The 11,941-nt window shown below is 48.0% G+C and overlaps 1 pseudogene across 1 annotated transcript; it reads left to right on the top strand.

Moving 5' to 3' along the window:
- The first annotated feature begins 4,388 nt into the window (after nt 1-4,388).
- LOC309642923 (oxaloacetate tautomerase FAHD1, mitochondrial pseudogene) lies at nt 4,389-7,849 on the top strand (annotated as a pseudogene). Its single transcript has one exon. The product of its transcript is annotated as an oxaloacetate tautomerase FAHD1, mitochondrial pseudogene (transcript).
- The last annotated feature ends 4,092 nt before the right edge of the window (nt 7,850-11,941 follow it).

Below are 11,941 nucleotides of genomic sequence, written 5' to 3'. Positions count from 1 at the left end.
TTTCCTTCTTGCTTTCCCGTGTCCTTCCTTAAATATTTTTTGGACAGAACAGACTTGTTTCATGTTCTCACTGAGCTCCAGTTCTTATAGAGAAGGAATAAAAGGGGAGAAAATAATTGGGAGAATGGGAGAGAAAAGAGATTCATAGGGTGGGCAGTGGTGTTGGGCATACAAGTTTTGGAGTCTGACAAAGACTGTCCTTGTCATCTCTAGTGTGACCTTAATTGCTTAAGTATTTAGAACTCAAGATCTTTACAAGGGGGTTACTATCTACCTATCTTATGGGGTGGGGGTGAGGATTAAAGGAGAGAACTTATATGGTAGCTACTCAATAAATATTAATTTCATACCTCCCTCCTGTCCTTACCCTAACAAGATAAAGCCAGGGTCATAAGTTGCCTGCCCATGACATAGACCTTGGAAGAATTCAGAAGCCTTCAAAAGATTATTTTAAGAGAGTTTATCTAGCAACACTCATTCCGTAATGTTTTCCCTTAATAGATTTTTTTTTTTTTTTTTTGTCTCTTAAAGCAGGGGGCTTGTCTGAAGCAGGTACAGGTGAAATCTGCCAATGGTAGCTGGATCCAAAAAAGGCAGTTCCATCACTTGGAAACTGACTTCTTCTGACTGCTGGTGTTGTGAAATGATGTGGGCAATTGACACATTTTGTCACTTTCCATCTGCTCCTCCCTCTCCCCCCCCTTCATTGGTATTTTTGGAAGAATCGTTAAGTACATCAACCTTCAAAAAAAAAAAAGTAATTATTAAGTCTTCCTTGTCATCAAGATGTAGTGGGGTTGTGTGTCATGCATAACTCTTGGCAGTGTCTAAATCTGGATTTTAGAAACAAGATGAATTTTTTCCTTGGCCCTTTTTTTTCCTTTTAAAAAAGTTCAGCTTCTGCAGGAGCCTCATGGTTACTTTCCAGAGCTTGTCTTGATTTAATCGGTAACAAAATGACTTTCCCATTTTGAACAGCTCTGCCGAGGTCCACCAAACCACACAGAGCTGGGTGGTGACTACAGTGAGCTTTGCCACTTACAAAAAATAGTTTTTTGGTTTATTAACTTTTTATGTCTGGAGCCTAAAATATGGAGCTTCAGCAATATGCTCACGTGAGCCTGCTGGCTGGTTGGGCTGCTGGATGAATGAAACGGTGCTTAAGGGGGTTACTATGGAGAAGTAACTACCGCCATTATTGAATAAGCTCACCCTGTGTGAGCAACTGGAGAAGTACTTTAGGTGCCTTATTTCCACTGAGACGCTCCAAAACCACAGCTAGTACTTATCGAGTGTTTACTGTGCATCAAGTTGTGCTCAGTGATTTTATAGCATCTCATTTGATCTTCATATCTTCCTAGGAAGTGTAATTACCTAGTGAGGATGCAAGTGAGAGTGACTTGACTCAGCTCTCTTCAATTTCCAAGCTAGTTTTATTGGATGATGAAACTGAAAAAAAAAAAAAAAAAAAAAGTCTTTGGGATAAATCTGGATAGCTTTAGGCCTGGCTGTATCCAGGTGCTCAAATGATATGATCAGACCTCTCTCTCCTCATACTGCTTTGCCTTCCTTTATATTGACTTTGTTCTCAGCAGAAACTCTCTATGAGGTAGATGGCCACCAGTGGCTCTGGCTTATATCCTCCCAGCGGAGAGACCCAAGTAGAAAGAAAGTGCATTTGCTCAGTGGCTCCAGCAGTCACTCTGAGTGTACTAAATTTGGTTGCATGCTCCAAAGGTAGTCTTCAAACCTGAACCAGGGAGACTAGATTGAGTGGCCAGAGCTGGGTCATGTGCTTATACTGGGTCCTTTGAGGGGAGGAGTAAGGTCCACCCTATCCATAGCATGTGGACTGATACTGGGAAGGGATGGTATTCCCAAAGAAAATTGGGGCCCTTTAATCCAAAGAAGACAAAATATCAGGCATCCACCATGGTTCTATTATTGGGTCCATTTCATAGATGAAGAGACTGAGGGTCAGAGAATTTGTATAATTTAAGATCTCCCCACTGGGAAGTGCCGGAACTGGAATTTGAACACTCAGTCCGTCTTCCTTCCATTATTTGGCCTATTTTGGGCCTGACCAAATATATTACAGTCCCTGACTCAGGAGCACCTCTTGCGTCTTTCCGCGGGCTTGGCTTCCTACAGGTTAGTGGTGAGCAACTAGAGCCAGTTGTCAAACAAGAAGTAATCCAGTTACACAGGTGGAAGATTAGAAAAAAACTCTGCTGTGTGCTGTGAATCTGATTACTGTACATGATGAATCTGCCCCCAAAGAACCTTGGCAGAGCGGACAGGCACAGAGCGAGTTCCTTGGGAAGCAGGGAAGGTGCATGAACTTGCCACCCTAATATGTCACTAGGGAGCCTTCTGCTGGGCTCTGTTCTCGGGTGCATAGGAAACATGAGGCAGGTGGGCTGATTCTGCTGTCCTCGCGGTTGGGGTTGGCAACTCCCTGCGGTTGAACCAGGACCCCTTGCTCCGGACACTGAGCAATCACCAGGAAGGAGATCTGTGGGCTCCCAGACCACCCTTCCACAACCTGCAGTGTTGTATCTGCAAGTGTTGGATGGGAACTTCTGGTTGCACAGGAGAGGATTCAGATGGGATATACACAGCTGTAGCATTAAATTCCAGAGAGCACATGGTGAGAAGTGTATTCCGTCCCCTGTTCTCTATCAGTCCTTCTGATCTGCATCTCCCCAAGACTTTGTCCTTGACGTAGACACATCCCAGCATCAAATCACCACTCTCTCATTTCTTTCTAACACTAGCAGGATGGGCCTCACGCTCAGAGCCTTTGGCAGGCAATAGCATCCAGCTGGAATTCCATGGCATTGCTTTTGTTTTTATTGTATTTATCTTTATGGTTTCTTTCCATTATGGCAGGTGGCACTGGTTTTCTACTTATGATAGGCACATACATTTTGTGCACAAAATACATTTCTTTTAGTAAAAGACGGTGAGTGGGTTGAAAGAAAACGTTCTTAATTAGATGTGACATATGTATCAGTCAGGGTTCAACCAAATAAACAGAGGCAGTAGGAGATATGTATGGAGATTTATTGCAAGGGGCTCACATAGGTGTGGGTCTGGCTAGGTGAGTTTGAAATCCATAGGTGGGTGGTCGGAGAGGGCAGGCTGGGCTGAACCTGCTTCCACAGGGGAATTCCTTCTGCTTCTGGGAAACCTCAGCTCTCAAGGTGTCTGAACTAATTGAATCGATCCATCCAGATCATCTGGGATAATCTCCCTTACTTAAAGTCAACTGATTACGGACTTTAATCATATCTACAGATGCTTTCACCTAGATTAGTGTTTGATTGAGTAACTGGGGCTGTTGCTTTGCCAGGTTAACACACAGGATTTTCCACTAGATAGCAGCACAGGTGACACAGCCTAGTGGGGGTTGTGAAGGAGGTAAGTCAATGATGCGCAGTTAGTACCTGAACTAAGCAGGTGGGGCAAATGGCTAGGATATTTAAGTCCTGATGAGGGAGCGGGGCGTTCAAGCCGGAAGTGAGACTTTCTGGGCTTGGTGATGGTATTTTAGCCGTGTGGGGGTTGGCAGGAGCGGTGGGAGGTGGTGCAGGGAGAGCAGAGCACAGCAGCCTGCCTTTTGGGCCACCTTCTCTTAAGCACATTTTCTATGCAACCAGCTTCTGTTTGCCTCTCTTTTCCTAATTTCGCCTGTTCAGCTTAAGAGAGGTAAGTTGGTCTTTTTTTTTTTTAACATCTTTATTGGAGTATAATTGCTTTACAATGGTGTGTTAGTTTCTGCTTTATAACAAAGCGAATCAGCTATACATATATCCCCATATCTCCTCCCTCTTGCGTCTCCCCCCCACCCTCCCTATCCCACCCCTCTAGGTGGTCACAAAGCACCGAGCTGATCTCCCTGTGCTATGCGGCTGCTTCCCACTAGCTATCTGATACTTGGTAGCGTATATATGTCCATGCCACTCTCTCGCGTGGGTTTCTTCTCAGAAAAAGTCTGCAGGCCCGGTGTGGGGCTGCTGCGGACCTGAGGGCCACCTGAGAGGCAGCGTCGGCTGGAGAGCTGCGCCGGAGCCTCCGTCTCTCTCCAGGGACCAGGCTGCGTCCCCAGGCCGGGCAGCGCCAAGGGAGCCACCAGACCGCGGCTCCCAAGGGGACTCGCACCGCGACTCCCAGGCACCGAGGGCAGAGTCAAGGGGAACAGCGCTCCGAGGTAGTCGGTCCTCTCTGGGCAGCTGTAGGCGTCCGATGGCCGGCCAGGCGGAGTCCACGTGACGCCGGGGGCCACGGGCAGGAGCGTGGCTGCCGCCAGGCCGCCGTCCCGCTCCTGAGGGTGGGGGGTGAGCATCGTGTGCGCGGGCGGGAGCCGCGCGGCCCCTGGCGGGGAGATGCAGAGCGCCCTGCAGGGAGAGCCAGCCGGAGCTCTTCCCTGGAGCCTCCACCGCCTGCGCCCGCCGGTGCTCGTGCCCACCTACGCTTACAGCCTGCACAGGGAGCTCGAGCCGCGGGTGGTGATGCGCAAGCGCTTCTGCGCCGGCCGGGAGGCCGCGGCTGTGGACTGCGTGGCCGGCTGCGCTCTGTGCTTGGACGTGACCGCCAGGGACATGCAGGAAGAGTGCAAGAAGAAGGGGCTGCCTGGGACTCAGGCCAAGAGCTCCACGGCCTCCTGCCCCGTCAGAGTGTTGGTGCCCAAAGAGAAGATTCCTGACCCTCAAAACCTGAAGCTCTGGCTCAAGGTCAATGGCTAATTCAGGCAGGCGGGTGAAATATCCTTCATGATTTTTTTCCATCCCCCTACATCATCAGCTACGTTTAGAAGACAATGACCTTGGAAGAAGGAGATATTATCTTGACAGGGACGCTAAAGGGAGTGGGACCCGTTAAAGAAAACAGTGAGATCCAGGCTGGTATACAGGGGGTCGTCAGTGTGAGATTTAAGGTGGAAAGGCCAGAATATTGAGTCTATACAAAGCACCCTAACTTCTTAACAGAAGTTTCAGGGGAAAAGAACAAGACAAAAGCAAGAAAAGGTTATTTAATTAAATGTGATCCTTTAATAAGAAACCAGTCTTTAAAAATGACTGGATTGCTATGCCTCAACTCAAGGAAAAACCTGATCTAGAAGACCCGGGCTGGAAATGGAAATGAGGAAGTGTCTTCTAGGAATCAACAAACCAAATATTCAGAAGACTTACTTTCCTTTCCTAGAGCTGGACTGGATAAGACTTTTCACTGGGTCATTCTGGGACCAGGTGTTCAAGACTTAAAATCTGCAAAGAAAGCAGAAAAGCACATTTCATCAGTGTTTCCCAAATTTCCTTGATCATTAAAATCATCTGGAAGTATTTGTAAAATTAAAATTTCCAAATTACTGGCCCATCCCAGGCTCCATATATTAGTTAATGGAATTAATCTCTAGCGCTCCAAGTGATTCTTATCACGGAAATGTTGGGAAAACACTACATAGTCAGTTAATTAAAAGTTTTATTTAATAAGTGAGCAATTATTGAAGACCTCACTCATTTGCTTAGGGGGTGTATTCTGGCCCATAGATTCTGGTTTTGGGATAATTTTGAAACTATTGTTTCCCAAATAAATACCCTGTCTTTTGTTTGCTCTGCCCCCCCCCCCAAAAAAAAGAAAAAAAAAAGTCTGCAAAAGGGTAGGACTCCAATCATATAACCAGGTGGTGACTGTGATTCTCATAAAGCCTCCCCTCATCACCAGTGACACCCCTTTACTAAACTCTTCAGTGTCAGATGGACTTCATCTTTGAAGCTCCGAGGTGGCCCCATCCAGTGATAATGGTCATTGAATTGGAAATGTAATTACATGATTATTGATCAAATTTTTTTCCTCCAGATTGAAGAAACAACTGAAAAAGTCCATGGGGAACTTCTTCTTGTTGTGGCAATTGGAAAAGGCTGTGGAACTTGCACTTAGATGAGAAGATTGATTCCAGGTGAGTTTCCTGGGGATGCGAGGGGGGAGGGGAGGGCAGTTGGTTTCATTTTTTAAAGACCGGAATTTTCTGTTTCCTTTGGAGGCCTTAATTAAGTTTCTGGACCATGAGCCGTGCCTTCATAGAACACAGAACCGATCAGATTTCCCGTGCTTGACCCACGGAGCAGTGATGGTAAGCGAACGTCTTTGCTAACATTCTGAGATTGACATTGTGGCAAGTGAAGTGTGGCCTGGAAATCTCTCTTCCATCACTGTGAATATACAGCGTTTGTCACGGTAATTGCCCTGGTCTAGTCCTCCTCCCAGAGCTTCAGAAGCAGGCGTTCCCCCTCTGGTGACCAGAGGAAGGACTGGATCACTTGGATCACTTTCTAACATTAGCCACAAAGCGATGGGCGGGTTTGGGTACCTGTTTCATGTTCACTGGTATCTGAAAGGCAAATCATATTCTGGGGATCCCTAGGGGAAAATTGTCTTACTTAAGTCTGTTGAGATAAGAGGAAAAAGCATATTGCAACTTTCTTTTCCGTGGCCTAAAATCTTCAAGTTTGCAGATGACATCCAGCCAGGTAAATAAGGTCTCATTTCAAGGGCCAACCTCACCTGAGTGGTAGGGGCTGCCTGAGGGCAGGGAGGATGCCAGGCCTTCCCTAGGCCCAAAGGGGAAAGTCCTGAGACTGTTACTGATGTCTGTCATGGGTGGTGGGCATGGGGGTAAGAGTGGCCCGGGGACGAAACCACAGAATGTAAAGATTAATATTTAGATTAAGGTAGAATTTCTGTGCCTTTTCCCCCTCACTTAGATTGTAAACTACTTGAGGGCAGCGTTTGGGAGTCGTTCATTTATAGTGCAGGTGACTGCTTCTTTTGGACAGCCTCTTCTCTTGCCCTCTGCATGCTTTAAACACGGAGCAACTCTATCATGCCCACCTCCCTCCAGAAGCCCCTCTCTGCCCCTGCCAAGGCTATCCACAGGCATCGGGGAGGGGATTTTACTGAATGTCTTGTCCAAAGACAAGGAGTTCCATTGCTCACTCTCCGTGTGAATCTCCTGCGGATTATTTTAGGACTTGGGCTTGGCTGCATGGAGTGCTAGCTTGACTCGCAGGGCTTAATCCCATGGGAGTTAATTTTTTCTTATAACAAGGATTCTGGAGGTGGGCTTCCCACGGGCAGCAGCTCCACCTTGGTGGAGGTTTTCCTGGCTTCCTCTGTCTTTGTGCTCTGCCATCTCTAGCACATGGCTTTCATCCTCAGGCTTATCATCTCATGGTAGCGAGAGGACTGCTTCCCCTGCAGGCCTCAGGTCCCTATTCTGGAGGAAGGAGGAGAAGAGAGGAGAGCATCAGGCACGTTGCCAGTTGAGCCGGTCCCTTTTTTATCAACATCCAGCAGGTTTCTGCTTCCATGCTTCCATCTCAGCAGCCAGAATTGGGTCACATGGCCGCTTCCGGCTGCACGGGAGTCTAGAGTGTTTCTGGGTTTCAGCAGGAAGGGCAGAGCACACACTGGCAGGCAACCAGCCAGGATAGGCACAGCCTCCCAGCCACCTCCTCATCTTGCCTTTGTGGCCTGAAGACATTCCCCACACCTCCAACCATGTTGGTTCCAGACTCCCCTTCCCACCCCAAATATTCCCCCACTCTGGGGGCTCATGGAGGTGCCCTGCTCAGATCTCCCCACTCCGGGGGGTCATGGAGGTGCCCTGCTCAGATCTCCTTGCTGGGGCACGGGGAGCACAGCAGTTGCACAGCCTCAGCTGCCTGCCTTTGGATTCCCCGCCACATTCATGGTGAGACCACATTTCCCCTGGGTCCACCCAGCCCCTGACTGAGTGCAGCAGGGTCACTAGAGTTGGCCATTCCTCCTCAGCGTGGGACTCTTCTAACAGACAACCTTTTCTCAGAGCCTTTCCATCGGCCTGGCCAAGGCTTTCCCGGAGCTGCCCTGAAGTCTAATTTTCCCTCCCCCCTCCTTCCTCCCCCCCACACCACCTCCTCTCCTGGGGGTTAGGCCTGCATCATGGTCTGAAGGCTCTTCTCTCCCCTCCTGCTTCCTGCCCTTTTGTCCTTTACAGGCATTTTCCCTAAATAAACCTCTGCTCATCTAACGCTGTCTTGTTGTCTGCTTCTCGGAAGGCTGACACTGACTTGCCTCCCTTCCCACATATTCAGAGCCTTTCCCTTATCTGGAGAAATTTCACTCTCTGTGATCTCCAGTTTGCAGTGAGAGGCACATAGTTTTCCTTGTAACCTCTTCATTACCCCTTGACTTCTAAAGAAGGTAGTGCCCGAGGTGGATTCTTCGTTTGAATTCTTTTACGAATATTTCCCTTGCCACAAAATGAATCAGTCACACTTATTGAGAGTTAGTTATGCGCCAGGTCTCGTTTTAGGTGCTGGGGGAGACTAAGATTTATCAGTCTGGGTCCCTGCCCTGCTGGCGTTCGCAGGCTAGTGGATTTAGGGAAGAGCCTTGCTTTTTCATTGGAAGGGGGTGTGCCCTGTCCACCTGCAGTCTCTCTAAACCCTGGGGTCCTATCCAGCATTTCTACCTCGAGCCTCTCTGCCACTTTCCTGGCAAATTATAGAAGAAACAAAGCAGCTGTTGCCCCTGCGACCAGTGCATCAAAAGTCCAGGTAACACGGGCTTGGTGTAACCATGGCAACCTTAATGGGGCACAATGACCCAGCATAAATCCAGCCCCGAGCTCACTGTAAAATGTGAGGGAGCTCTGTCTCCACTCCAGACCGTTTGGAGGGAAAGGTGCCTTGCTCTCTGTGCGTGCCTAATAGGTTTCCCTAATAAAACAGCAGGAGGAGCAGATGATGGTACCCTCAAAGTGAAGAAGAGCAGGAAGCCCTGTTGTTAGTGCAGGATGGTTTTCCGTGGCCTGTGAACTGGGTTGATATATTCATCTGGCCATTTATTTACATGCTCTGGATCTGTCTTGGGCTTGCTAAATAAAGCCAGATGGGCGCTCCAGCCGTGGAAGGAGCATGGGACATCTTATACGCAAATATGCATGTACATGTGCACACAGTGCCATGCATGTGGATGAGGCAGAACCGCCTTGTGCATAATTCCTTACATCTGTCTGTTGTCTCTTTTCACCTTGCATGGCTGGGAATGGCTCCACTGCTATGCCTACTGATGCCAGTGATACATTTTCTGTTCCCTTTGCTGAAACCCACCTTCTTCATAGCCTCCAGGTTTTGCCCCAGGTGTCATGTGCTCAGAGTGGCCCTCCCTGGCTATTGTAGCAAGCCCCCAGCCCCCAGTGACCCTCTCTTCCATCACTCTGTCTCCCCCATAGTCCTTAACCTTTTCTCCATCTAACCTTGCTCATTTGTGTGCTGTTTTTTTTTTTCTTAATAGATCTTTACTGGAGTATAATTGCTTCACAATACTGTGTTAGTTTCTGTTGCACAACAAAGCAAATCAGCCATATGCATACACATGTCCCCATATCCCCTCCCTCTCGAGCCTCCCTCCCACCCTCCCTATCCCACGTCTCTAGGTCATTGCAAAGCACCGAGCCGATCTCCCTGTGCTATGCTGCTGCTTCCCACTAGCTAACTATTTTATATTCGGTAGTGTATATATGTCGATGCTACTCTCACTTCGCCCCAGTTTCCCCCTCCCCCGGCTTGTCCTCAAGTCCATTCTCTATGTCTACGTCTTTATTCCTGCCCTGCCACTAGGTCCATCCGTACCTTTTTTTTTTAGATTCCATATATATGTGTTAGCATACGGTATTTGTTTTTCTCTTTGAAAAAGGAACCCTCCTGCACTGTTGGTGGGAATGTAAATTGATACAACCACTATGGAGAACAGTATGGAGGTTCCTTAAAAGACTAAAAATAGAGCTGGTTTGTTTTCGTTCTCTATCCCCACTTGCGTGTCACTTGCGTATGTATCGTGTTTTATCTCCTGAGCATCTAGTAAAGGGCCTGGCACAAAGTAGGTGCTCAATAAATACCCATTGAATGACCAATTGAATGCTTTTTCCAGGCCCTTGGTATCCAATAGTGGCAGCAGTATTGGGAATCCATAACCAGGGTAGTACAGGGAAGACCCTAATCTTGAAGGACTTTTTCCCTCCTTTTTCTGGAAGCTCCCCCTCTTGCCCCTCCAGGTGCCATGACCTTTAGATGTAGTTTGGCTGTAGACAGGCTGTCAGTTCTCACCTGTTGGAGAGAGAGCAGGGCCTCTACTCTTGGGAGGCAGGGAATCAGTGATTGAGGGGAAGTGGGGGGCGGGCTATGGAAAGGGGGTGGCTCCACTCTCCATCTTTTGGTGTTTATGCATATTTCCGAATCTTTATCCTATTGTATTATTAAAAAGGACTCTGGGCTAAGCACAGCAAGCTGGGAGGTCTCAAGTAGAACCAGACAGATGTCTCTATTTAACTCATAAGCTGATTACATCCTGCTGTGTCTCAAAAATTAAAATGAAAAATAAAAACTCCTCAACCCCTGCCTCTTCAGACTTCATTTGACAAGACACGAGTCATGCTCCTTTGGTAACAGCCGTACCAAAGGAAAGGATGGAAAGGCTTATTTCTGCTGTCACTCTGCTGGGTGTTGACTTTCTTCCACAGTTGCAGCCCTGACAGGGGATAATCAAGGTTATCGACTGTTTGAATGGCTTAGGGCTGGAAGATAGTTTATAAATGGAATTGACACCCTCCTGTTTAGCATGATGCTGGTGATACAACCCTGTGACCAGGGCCTGGGTTAAATGCCCCATGGCAGAAGTTTTGGGGAGAAGACCATGGGATTGTCTCACATTCCTTTGACCAGTGACTACAGCTGTAGAATGACATTTGTACCAGTCCCAGTGATGCTGAATGTTTGAGCCTGACCATTGCCTTCTCCCTGATTAGAGAGGCCAGCATGCAGGCAGTCTACCTGGAGAGCTGAGAAGTCCACTCCATCAGGATGGATGGGGAGGGGCTGGCAGCCTCTTTAGCAGCACCTCTGCCAGCCTGCTCTTGCCCTTTGCCACCTCTCCACCTGCATCCAGTTGTTACGGCTGGATGGTAATGGCTTGGTTCCTCGGTGAGGACTGCTCCCTCCTTTGGGTTGAGCTCTCCAGCTCTTGAGAGTTCCAAAGGCTTTACTCTGCCACTCACTCCCCTGTGCTTGTGGTCCTGGAACAGACAGGCTTGATTGGTCCTTGCTGAGGCTGATGTGATGAACTCTCAGCCTCTGTCCCCAATCATGTCATTTTCTAGGTGCTTTGGAGTTATTGAGTGGTTTCTCTTTCTGGCTTTACTTGTCCCTTCAGTGACGATCTTCACTTTCCTCCTCTTCTGGCAGCCAAAGTCTTTTGATGTCAAGCCTACTTTCCCGAAATCTGATGAAAGGCACAGAAGCTGAACTGTCACCCAGTGTCAGGGATCAGGTGATATTTCGCTTGCTCCCCCAGTGACTCTTCCTGTTCTTCCAGCAAACAATTTTGGAATCGCTTAATTGCTCACAGCCCATCCGAATTCTCCTGGTGTGAACAGGGCTGTGTTCTTGATCACATTAAGGCATTTAAAATGGACTTCAGGGATTTCCCAGTGAGCACCTACTTTGTCTCATTGCCAGGGGCAAGGGTCTCCTTTGCTCCCCATTGAAGGATGAGATTAATTTTCTCTGCAACGTCTTTAAGTCTCAGGGGTGGTGAAATTGTGATGGTTGGCTCTGTACTGGGAAACCTTGAGAAGACTCATGGGCTTGAAGTATAGAGGTGAGACCAAAGAGGGGGTAGAAGCCATTGGCATGTGAGATTGACAGTTGATGAGCTGCATCCACACACACGTCCTTGGGAACATAATTCTTATGGTTCTGATGTTTCCTGCCAACAAAGTAGACCAAAGAGAATTAAGTGTGTGGTGTCAGGTATTGGACATTGGAGTTAGGTGAAGGCAGAGAAAATCTCTGTGCGAGATCTCTGAGGTTGGATTTGTGTGGCGGGCATTATTCAG

The sequence above is a fragment of the Balaenoptera physalus genome (genome assembly GCF_965194825.1).
Source record: "Balaenoptera physalus genome assembly, chromosome: 14".
Taxonomy (NCBI): domain Eukaryota; kingdom Metazoa; phylum Chordata; class Mammalia; order Artiodactyla; family Balaenopteridae; genus Balaenoptera; species Balaenoptera physalus.
This window is presented reverse-complemented; position numbering and strand designations above follow the sequence as displayed.